Source organism: Nyctereutes procyonoides, unplaced genomic scaffold, assembly GCF_905146905.1.
Source record: "Nyctereutes procyonoides isolate TBG_1078 unplaced genomic scaffold, NYPRO_anot_genome, whole genome shotgun sequence".
Taxonomy (NCBI): Eukaryota; Metazoa; Chordata; class Mammalia; order Carnivora; family Canidae; genus Nyctereutes; species Nyctereutes procyonoides.
In genome coordinates, this window is record NW_026575031.1 from 204162 (window position 1) to 216537 (window position 12376).

A 12376-nucleotide genomic window follows, 5' to 3' on the forward strand; every position below is an offset into this window, starting at 1 on the left:
ATTAGAATTTTAACTAGAGTCATTAACATAAGGAAGGATTTAAATCTTTATGGATTTACATTCTCATTATGTTGTACACCTGAAACCAATATACTATTTTATATCAATTATACTTCAGTTTTTGAAAAGACAAAAAAAAGTTTAGCCAAAAGAGGAATATTTAAAGGGCAGAGAAGAACTAGAAGTAGAAGATGACGGTCAGTGCAAACATTACTGGAAGCTTGAGTTGTCCTCCACAGGGAAAAAAAAAAATGGGTTAATTTTTTTTTTCTATCTGGTTTACAGTTGAAGAGAAAGATCAAAAGTTATTCCCGGTACAGGGGCCAGAGACATTCTGTTCATTGAACATACAGAAAGATTCATAAGGAAAAAGTAGATAGTAGAATCTCTGATATTAATATAATATTATTTTAAAAGATCCACTTCCAATAGTTAGGAGGATCATTTTACTTAATTTCCCTCTTCCCTGAGAATTCTTTAAGTGGATACAGTTGGGGGAAAAAAATTCTAACTAGAGTCATTAACAAATGAAAGGATTTAAATGTCATAGCTTAAGGCAGAATGTACCTAAATACACGGTGCATAACTTAACTTTAAGTATATGCAAATGTGTAAATTCTAAAGCCTACTTTGGGCATCTTTTTGGGGTTTTTTTGTTGTTGGTTTTGTTGTTTTGTTTTGTTTTTTGTTTTTGTTTTTGTTTTTGTTTTGGGCATCCTTTTGACTGTTTCCTAAATGATATTCTTCACTCCTCTCCAAACCTCAGATATAATTTACTTAGGATAATTATTTGGGAGTAATTACTTTTGCTGTAACTTCCATATAGATGGAAACTATTATCATCTACCAGATAGTGATCCTTTGACACATGTGAAAAATGCTGAAGGGACCATAAAACTACTGATCAATCAACTAAATCTACTGATCAGCCATATAATTTTTTTAAACTCTTACACATCTTCTTCTTAATCTTATGATACCCAGAATAAATATTTTAAATTTTTTAATTTGAGTATAGTTGGCATACATTGTTTCATTAGTTTCACAAATACTTTTTACTAATGGTGTCTTTTTTTTTCTCAACTCTCTTTAACATATTAGTAGTTCTCTGATTCTCTTCGCTGTCTACACATCATTTCTATTTCCTTAATGTTCTAATGAATCTTGGTTGTAAAACATTGGTATGAGTTTCTCTAATTATAAATATAATACAATTATTTCCTAAATGTTACAAGTCAGACTTCTGTTAATTCCGGCCTCATATTGGTTTTAGGTTATATATTATATTAGTATTATATATAATACCTGTACTATATCCTCTGGAAATAAAGATGCTATATGTTAGAATATCATTAGTCCTTATGATTAGCCATATGAGTTATAAAGTCATCTGAATTAAAAATGTTTCAATTCGGGATCCCTGGGTGGCGCAGCGGTTTGGCGCCTGCCTTTGGCCCAGGGCGCGATCCTGGAGACCCGGGATCGAATCCCACGTCGGGCTCCCAGTGCATGGAGCCTGCTTCTCCCTCTGCCTATGTCTCTGCCTCTCTCTCTCATTCTGTGTGACTATCACAAATAAATAAAAATTAAAAAAAAAGAATGTTTCAATTCTCTCACATAATCATAACTAAGACAATTTTCTTCTGTCCTACCATGAACACTGCTATTTTTTATCTTGTTCCATTAATCATTTTCTACAGGATATGAGTACCAAAATTTATACCATCAATTGCTTTTTTCTAAAAGTTTATGGCCTCTAAAAACCTTTCACATCTTTTGTTGTACAATACACAGGGGAAAGTACAGGAAAGAAAATATGATCCATATTTTACAAATTAGAAAATAAGAACTCAAAGAGATTAAACGAATTGCATAATTTTGCATAGCTAAGTGTCAAATTTAAGTCCAATTCTTGGAATTGTTGTAAAGATGCAAGTGAATAAAAGAAGTATGTGAAGAAAATAGCAAAATTTTAACACTTGCTATCTTCCTATGAAGGGACTGTGGGTGATTTTTTTCCCTTCCTTATACTTTCATAAATTTTCTACTTTGCACATCTATTTCTCTTTTTAAAAAATATTAATTAAAAAAAAAAAAACAAGTTGAGGGCTTCTGGGTGGCTCAGTCAGCTAAGCTTTGGCTCAGGTCACACACGTTCTTAGGATCCTGGTATCCAGCCCCCCAATGGCTCCCTGCTCACCTGCTTAGCAGGGAGTATGCTTCTCTCTTCCCCTCTGCCTCACCGCTCCTCACCCCAGCAAATGCGCTCACACTCTCTCTCTCTCTCAAAAATAAATAAAATCTTTAATTAAAAAAAAAAAAAAAAAGCAAGTTGACTCCAGAGTTCAGCCTCTTCACTAAACTGCTCTGTGAGTCGCTGACAACCTACTGTCAAATATAACTTCAAGGGTGGCTCAGTGGTTTAGTGCCTGCCTTCCAACCGGGGCATGATCCTGTAGACCCAGGATCGAGTCCCATGTCAGGCTCCTTGCATGGAGCCTGCTTCTCCCTCTGCCTGTGTCTCTGCCTCTCTCTCTCTCTCTCTCTCTCTCTCTCTCTCTCTGTGTGTGTGTGTGTGTGTGTGTGTGTGTGTCTCATGAATAAATAAATAAAATCTTTTAAAAAAAAAACTTCAAGGGCATGAGAAAGTAGCTTCTACTACCAAGGTACTTGAAAGAAGTTCATAGAAGAAGGTCTTAGTGTCTACCTCCTCATCTCCAGCTCTTCTACCATCTACTATCATACTGCCTTCTATGACTTCTCAGTTATCTACCACCCACATGCTGTTTCTGGCTGTCTAAGACCTTCACTATGTCATTCTCACCCAGATCTAATGTCTTTTTTTTTTTTTGTAAGATTTTATTTATTCATGAGAGATGCAGACACACACACACACACACACACACACACACACAGGCAGAGGGAGAAGCAAGCTTCCTGCGGGGAGCCTGATGCAGGAATGGATCCCAGGACCCAGGGATCATGACCTGAGCCAAAGCTGAGCCACCCAGGCACCCCCAGATTTAGTTTCTAAGTTCCTAGCCTCCAGTGTTATCCTTTCAAGGACCTTTCAATTAAACTATGTACACGCTAAGCCATATCCACATAAGGTGTTAAAAAGAAATCAATGGTTACTTGGATTTTTATAAATTTAACTCATAAAATTTTCATTTTAGTTATGTATGTCCATAAGTGTGCCTTGCTTCCTGACTATTCTAGGCTACTCCAACTCTTCCACTCTCAACCTGCCCTCTTTGCACACCAGAAGGAGACATTAACAACTTGGCACTCAACTTCTGAAATGTTGCCTATACCTAATCTTAGCTCCCTATGGTGAAATTTGCACATGGAAATTGTAGTTTACTGCATTCCACTTACTGTTTCATCTATATTGCACCAAAAAACAACACAGATGAATCTTCTCTGAGCCCTATAAATGGCTTACACTAAATGCTGAAAATGTCATTAATCCTATTTGCAAAGAAAGGCAGTGGGAACCAGACTCTTTCTTACCTGAGTTAGATCAAAGAATTTAATCTTCCAATTGGTAGTAGATCAATTCCTTCCAAATTTTGTGACAAGATAGAGAGCTTCCATTATGTAAAAACTATAATTTCTAAAAGAGAAAAATAAGAATTTGTTTAATGGATACTGAGGACCATATGACAGAAATTGGGAGTGCATAAAACTTAGAACTGAAAATATCATTAGGCATTTGCCACAAAAACGAAAAGAAAATACAGAATAGGGGAACAGAAAAGAATAAGAAATAGAAAAGATGAAATACGCTGTTTCTTCCTCCTGGAACATCCTCTTCTAGTCAAAATCTCACCTTTGATTCACAATCCAGTTTATTTAATCCTCCAAATACCCTTAGCAATAACTTCACCAGTAACCTTAGCAAGAGCTGGAGTTGGTTCATCTTGATACTCCTGCCCAGAATAAATATAATCACAAATATGTGGAATAACAATTAATAACAAACTGTGTATTCAGTTAGAAGAGGAAATAATTACTGAGCAATCATTGGAGAAAGACCCAAGAGTAGGTTGGATTAATGTTCAGTCTGCTAAACTGAATGTTCAGTCTGCTAAAACATTTGTTTTGCATGCATTTTACATGATAGTATTTGAAGTTGGAGCATTTTTCTAGGTTGAGGGAGGACAATTTCACAATTCTGACTGGGATTGTAACCTTTTCCAAAACAAAGAGCTTAATATTGTTTTCCTCAAGTAAAACAGATTCTAATCAGCAACCTTGAATACTGATGACCAAATGATGGTGTGAGTCTTGGGAATAGCCAACCTTTTCTTGATTAGATTTGCTTGGGAATTATTCCTGGGATTCCACATTGATTTTCCCCTTGGGGAATTAAAAAGGCAAAAAAATACCGAAGAAAGAAAAGTAGCTTATGGGTACCAGATGTAATAGTGTCTCAGACAGTTGTACAGAAATATTTTTGCTTTAAAATAAATCAGTAAAGGGGTGCCTGACTGGCTCAGTCAAAAGAGTGTGTAATTCTTAATCTCAGGGTCATAAATTACACTGTCACATTGAGTGTAGAGATTATTTACATAAATACATACAAACATAGATACACACATAAACATTTTTAAAAATAATAAGAAACAAAATTAATCCATAGAAGTACCTAAGAAATCCAACACATTAGAATGCTTGAGAAGCAGCTAGAAAGGGAAAGAGTACTACTGTACTTTAGTACTAACTAGAGATTTCATGGCAATAAACTCATCAATGAGAACAAGGAGGTAAAAGCAAATGAAAAATCACAGGACAAAAAGCTATATCTTACTTTAGCAATCTGAGCTTTCTAGATGATTTTCAGTCCCACAAAATTCAAAATCCAAGACCTTAGACTACATAAATTCATCAGGGTGTTATCAAGTGACAAAGTGGTAACTACCGGAGTATAAAAGGAATTATGTCAGAAAATCTTGAAATAAATACACCATTTCCAGAAAAGCCTTCCTTGACCACATTTAACAAAAGAGATTCTTATACTTTTCTTTCACTGTCTTCTGCTTCTATTATCAACATCTTTGGGTATTATTGTTCAGATATTATTGCCTCATATTAACTCTTGCAAAGAACTACAACTGATTGGCTCCAACACCACCACCACACTCTGCCATAATCTGACTAGTAAAGTAAACAAGCAGAGGTACACACAGTGCAAAACACATAGTCAATATTTAATAAATATTAATTTTAAAAATATTTGACTATTTTTTTCTAATGTAGTTTAGAATAATTTTTACAGTTGATCAATAATAGGCTCAAAATATATAAATAAAAAATTCATTAAGAAAATTCTTTTGTACATAATAAAAAACTTCAATACATCTCTTACACATCTATAAGTCAAGTAGACAAAAAAACAGCAATGCTATGGTTTTGAACAATTATGAACGCTACTAACAATTGAATAAATAATCATGATCTAGTTAAAATATATGGAACTCTGTACCCAACAATTTAAAAATACACTTTTTTTCAAATATACATGGAATAATTACAAAAACTGACCAAGCAAGAGGACATAAGGTTTTTTTAAAGATTTTATTTATTTATTTATTCATGAAAGATACAGAGAGAGAGGCAGAGACATAGGCAAAGGGAGAAGCAGGCTCCCAAGTTAGAAAATGAATAGAATAAACTCAAGAAAAGTAGAATATATAAGAGCAGAAATAAAAGATCCTGAAAATAAATATAAAACAAAGAAGAAAAGGCCAGAAGTTGGTTCTTTCAAAAGATTTGTAACTAGACAATACTCTTGTTAACTTGATTGAGCAAGAGAAAATTATATACTTGTATATCTTCTTTGGAGAAATATCTGTTCAAGTTCTTTGCCCATTTTTTTCAGAAGCCCATATGACTTTTATTGTCTATAAATGTAACTTTATTGAACATCATAAAATAACTTTTACATTAAATGTCCTTCATTATTAATTTCCATACATTGGATGCTATATGCATAATGTTACAGAGTATATACTTAAAAATATTTGTATAATTGTTCTAAATTTCAAATATTATTTGTCATGTAAGTGATATATGAAACTTAGTAGGTTGTTTTAAAAGGTATAATTTAACAGTGCCAATGATATGATAATAATATGTCTAAGTTAAATTTAAATAGATGGGCAACCCCGGTGGCGCAGCGGTTTAGCACCACCTGCAGCCCAGGGAGTGATCCTGGAGACCCGGGATCGAGTCCCACATCCGGCTCCTTGCATGGAGCCTGCTTCTCCCTCTGCCTGTGTCTCTGCCTCTCTCTCTCTAGCTGTGTCTCTATGAATAAATAAATAAAATCTTTAAAATTAATAAATAAATAAATAATAAATTTAAATAGGTGAAACAGAAAACTATGGGCACAAAGTCTAGCCTTTCCTCTTAGAAATTTGAGACTTTTAAAAACTATTTTATTTATTTATTTGAAAGAGAGAGCAAGTGAGAGACAGAGTACAAGCAGGGTGAGGAATAGAGGGAGAAGCAGACTCCCTGGCCAGCAGGGAGCCCAATGTAGGCTTGATCCCAGGACCCTGGGATCATTACCCAAGCCAAAGGCAGATGTTTTACCAGCTGAGCCAACCAGGTGCCCCAGAAATTTGGAGCTTTTTAAAAAATTGTCTGAATGATTTATTCTTTTTATGCTCATGAATAAGGGAAAACTCAAAATCATCTATGAGAGATCTTCTTGTAGTTGAAATTTTTCTGCAGCCCACTATTTACAACAATGGTTTCTTCTACAAAATCTCCCAAGAAATATATTCTCTTAGGTCTTTACCCATTTTTTAATCTAGTATTGGGGTCTTTGCTGTTGAGTTGAGGCCCTTCTTTATTTTATAAACTTACCCCTTATGAGATATGTGGTTTACAAATATTTTCTCCCATTCCACAGGTTGTCTTTTGACTCTGTTGATTACTGCCTTTGCTGTACAGAAACTTTCCAGCTGGAAGTAGTCCCACTTGTTTTTGTTTTTTGTTACTTGTGTACTATTGATGTTCTAGCCAATAAATTATTGCCAAAACCAATGTCAAGAAGCTTTTCCCCTAATGTCTTTTCCTAGAAGTTTTATAGTTGCAGATAGATGGACATTTAAACTTTTAACTATCGTCAATTGATTTTTGTGTGTGGTATAAGTTAGGGATCCATTTTTGTTGTTGTTAACCTTAAAAATAAAGCTGCCAGTTATTTTACCAGCAAAAAGATGGGCTTATTTAGGAATAGCAAAGAAAATTTGGGAGAAGCACTCTATAGCAAAGCCATAGGCAAGTCTAGAGAACAAAGGAGAGGAATAATTTTTTTTCTCAGAAGAAAGGGTGGGGAGGGGAGGTTGGGAAGGACTGTTATAAACAAAAAGTCCACTGGACTAAACTGGGACTTCAAAGTATAGTGGCTTCTAAATGGCTGAGTTGTGACAGTCCTTTATAAGCTGGGCTGTGGCTGGAGGAGGGGGGAAACCTACCTACCCTCTGCTGGGAAAGTAAAGTACCATCCAGTGCAAGGTCCTTCTCTTCCTCTTGTATTTGCAATTGGAAACAAGTGATAGGACATGAGAGCTCCACCTATTGGCCTTCCCACTCCACTTTAGTGAGGTATCCCTACATTAATTTTCGTGTTTTGCATATGAATATTCAGGTTTCCCAACATCATTTGTTAAAAATATCATCCTTATCTCATTGTGTATTCTTGGCACTCTTAAAGATTGTTTGGCATTCACACACATGGGTTTATATCTTGGCTCTATGCTCTGTTCATTGGTCTATATGCCTGTGTTTATATCAATACCATACTGTTATAATTATTGTAGACTTGTAGTATTTGAAATGATTAATTTGAAATAAAAAAGTGTGATGCCTCCAATTTCTTCTTTCAAGATCATATAAATGGTAAGTAGGCATCTGAAAATATGCTCAACATCATTAATTATTGAGGAAATGTGAATCAAAACTATATTGAGAAATGATCTCACACCTAATAGAAAGGATATCATAAAAAAGAAAAAAAAAGATAAGTGTTGATGAGGAGGTAGACAAATTGGAACACCAGCACTCCTGCTGGGAATGTAAATTAGTGCATTCCGTATGCAAAAAAGTGGTTCTTCAAAAACAGCGGTTCTTCAAATAATTAATAATAGAATTACCACATCAGTATCTCAAAAAGATAACTGCACCCCCACATTTATGGCAACATAATTCACAGTAGCCACGATATAGAAACTGCCAAGTATCCACCAACGAATGAGTGGGTGAGGAAAATCTGATATTCATATTCAGTGGGATGGTATTTAGCTTTGGAAAGGAAGGAAATCCTGCCATTTGTGACAACATGAATAAAACTGAAGGACATTATGCTCAGTGAAATAGCCATTCACGGGACCAATACAAGATTTGCCTTATATGAGGGATCTAACATAGTCAAACTTACAGAAGCATAGAATACAATAGTGATCACTAGAGGCTGGGAAACAGACAGTTGTTTTCCACTGGGTACAAAATTTCAGCTATTTTAGATGAATGAGTCCTAGATACCCACTTACAGCACAGTGTCTGTGATTAACAATATGGTGTTGTACACTTCAAAATTTGCTAAAAGGGTAGACATGGTAAGTGTTGTACCTCACACACGCAAAAAAGTAAAGTAAAACTAAAGGACACACAAGGAAACTTGGGGAGGTGTTTCATATCATCTATTATTTTAATTGTAGTGATGGCAGCATGGATGTTTCCATATGATGCTATCCAACTCATAAAATTATACACATTAAATATGTGCAATTATTTGCATATTGAAGTACACCTCAGTGATACACATAATACACAGAGAAAAGAACAAATGAAGACATGAGACAGAAACAGAGAAGGAAAATCAACTAGGAATATATCTCAACATGGTATAGATATATCATTTTTTAAAAAGTAATGAAACTACTGTAAAAAACTTGATACCAATGAATTTTAAAATGGTAAGGATGAAATAGACAAATTCCTTAAAAATATATTCCTAATTCTCTCTTCAGTGAGTTCTAATAAGTATATATATCTTTAAAGAAGAATGTATGTAAGCTTTAAAAATGAGCAAAAATTAAACAACATTGTAGATAATATACTTCTTTAGAACAATTGTGTTTCAAACAAACAAAAGAAGCATAAACCAAAAAAATCCAGGCTAGTGATTGTTTTGGGTGAAAAGGCAAAGGGATAGGGGTTGGAAGAGCAGATCCAACAAGAGATAGGCTCACACATATTTATTTTATTATGCTTTTTAGCTCAAATATATGTTACAGATTTTATAAATATGTAATATTTCATTTAGAAAGTAGAAAAAATCAATGAGATCAGTAGGTAGTATTTTTTATCTTTTGCATTTGCAGAGATTCAAGTTAATCACATATCCACTGTTTGCAAACATGGGGGAAACTCATGAGTAATTCACTGCTGGTGATGGAATTTCAAATCAACTCAATCACCTTAGAGGGCAGTTTTGCCATATTTAATCAAGCCTTACGAATACTTTTTGGCACAGCAATTTCATTTCTATCAAGTGATTATAAGGAAGTAATCAAAGCTATGTGTATATAAAATGGTACATCAATATCTTTCATAGCAGAGTTGTTGAAAACTAAAAATTAGAAATAACTAAAAATTAGAAGAATTGACTAAAGCAATATGGCTACATCCATCCACTGGATTACCACACAGTGACCAAGAACTACATGCTAGAGGTAGAATTATCAGCATAAGAGATTTACACATCATATCGTTAAATGACTCACATATCATATTGTTAAATGAATTTTAGAACAACGTGGTCCTATTTTGTATGATTTTTCAAATGCATAAAAGAAAATCCTAAAAGAAATATAACAAAATTTTGACAATTACATGTGAGTGAAATGATTTTCAGTTATTCTTCTTTTCTCTTCCTTGTGCTTATCTTTATGTAACCTACAAATGTACTTTAGATTCCACAAGTTTGTTATTATGAGTAAGTTCAACATTTGTGCTAAATCTATGAGATTTTTCCTATTTCATTCCATTCCTTGTGATTCAGAATGAAAGAGTTGTTTCTCTCCCTCTCTGTTTTTATTTACCATTTGTTCCCCAGACAAAAACAAGTAATCATTGACTTCCCACTGTAGGTCAGGCAGCTGTCTGGGTACAAAGATCAAAAAATCTTGTTTTCTGCTTTATGGACCTTCTTTCCCTGTGGACAGAAACAAAAAATAGTTAATAAAACAGCGCAATCATTCAAATGGAGACGCTCAAACAAAGCATATGATAGAAACTGACTGGAGAACAAAGGCAAGAGGGCACTTCTTTAGATAGGAAGTCTTTTCTTGGAGTTGACACTCGGGCTGAACTTGAATGATGAGGAAGAGCCAGCCCTGCCTTTACCCAGGCAAAGGTCTTTGCAAGTGAATGGAAATACAGTGTACGGGTCTCAGGCCATGAGAGTATTGGTGTTTTCCAAAAACAGGAAGTCCAAAATGGCTAAGAAGAGCAATAAAGGTTCAATGAAGTTGGCAGAGCCAGATCTTGTCAGCTTTAACCAATCCCGGTCAGACAGTGAGGTAGATAGAGTAGGTATGCATCTCCCATCTTGCTGTGCTGTCAACCTGCCCAAAGCCTCCAGAGCTCCCCATGAGCTTCCCTTCTTCCTAGGGCATGCACACACCCAGCACAGACTGGTCAGCATGGGGTCTAACCACTTTCATGACATTCACAAATTCATGAATTCCCTCTACTAAACCCTGTTGTTGAGTCTGCCCACCCTATCACACCCCTTACTTTCATGAAGTGCTTTTCTTTTTTTTATGAAGTGCTTTTTGTAGCCTCAGAGATGGATCATCTTTTCATACAATTCAGTTGTATACGTCCTTATTTTTTAAGACGCATTTCTTTGAGAGAGACAGCACACATGCAAGCATAGGGAGAGCGGCAGAGGGAGACAAACTCAAGCCGACTCCCTGCTGTATGTGGACACTTGATAAATCCCAGGACCTATGAGAACATGATCTGAGTCAAAATCAAGCATGGAGCACTTAACCAACTAAGCCACCCAGGCACCCCAAGTTATATCCTTCTCACACAATTTTCTACAGCTCCTAGCATAGGATTTAGAACATAGTAAATATTCAATACCTTTTTTGGTTAATTGAATTTCTATTTATTTAATTTTTTTATACCCTAGTCAGTTTGTTAACTTCTTCCAGCATATTAGAAAAAAAAAAACACCAGAGATAACCAAGACAGGCTTCTTAGAACTATTGCACAGAGCATTAGGATGCAATTTGAATATGAAAGGAAGTGTATAAAGTAAATCAAATTGTGGCATTTTGAAGTCTCTGTATTCAACGACTTTTATCGTTTAAAATCCTTCAGTCCTGGGCCACCTGGTGGCTCAGTCAGCTAAGCATCTGCCTTTGGCTCAGGTCATGATCTCAGAGTCCAGAGATGGAGCCCAGCATCAGGTTCCCTGATCAGAAAGGAGCCTGCTTCTCCCTCTCCTGCTTCTTCCCCTGATGGTTGCTCTCTCTTCTCTTCTCTCTCTCTGATGCTCCTTCCCTCTCTCAAATAATAAAGTATGTTTAAAACTAAATGAACAAATAAATAAAATAGAATACTTTAGTCCTGTAGGAAAAGTGTGTTTCTCCATCAAGGTCTGATAAATGGATTTTTTAATATATATTTTATTTATCTATGAGAGACACACACAGGCAAACAGAGGCAGAGACACAGGCAGAGGGAGGAGTAGGCTCCATGCAGGGAGCCCGATGTGGGACTCCACCCCAGGTCTCCAGGATCACGCCCTAGGTGGAAGGCAGTGTTAAACCACTGAGACACCGGGCTGCCCTGATAAATGGATCTAGAAAGGAAAGGAAATAATTTGTAGAAAGCATGGAAGAATGTCATCAAAACTGAGAAGTGGTTTTAATGTTTTATTTCATTTCATTGCACAGGCACTTATATAATACTCTAGATCAAGGATTTTGTAAGCACTTGACAAATACTAGCTTAGTGAAGTCTTATAAACTTATGAGGAAGGTATCTACCATAAAGGAACTGCCATTTCAGTAAGTCACAAACAAAGATCAGAAATTTCAGGGATCCCTGGATGGCTCAGCAGTTTAGTGCCTTCCTTTGGCCCAGGGCATGGTCTTGGGGTTCCGAGATTGAGTCCCACATTGGGCTTCCTGCATGGAGCCTGCTTCTCCCTCTGCCTGTGTCTCTCCCTCTCTCTGTCTCTCTGTGTGTCTCTCATGAATAAATAAATAAAATCTTAAAAAAAGAAAAATTCAGATGGTTCAACTTACCTCTATTTTACAGATGACAAAATTTAGGCATAAGA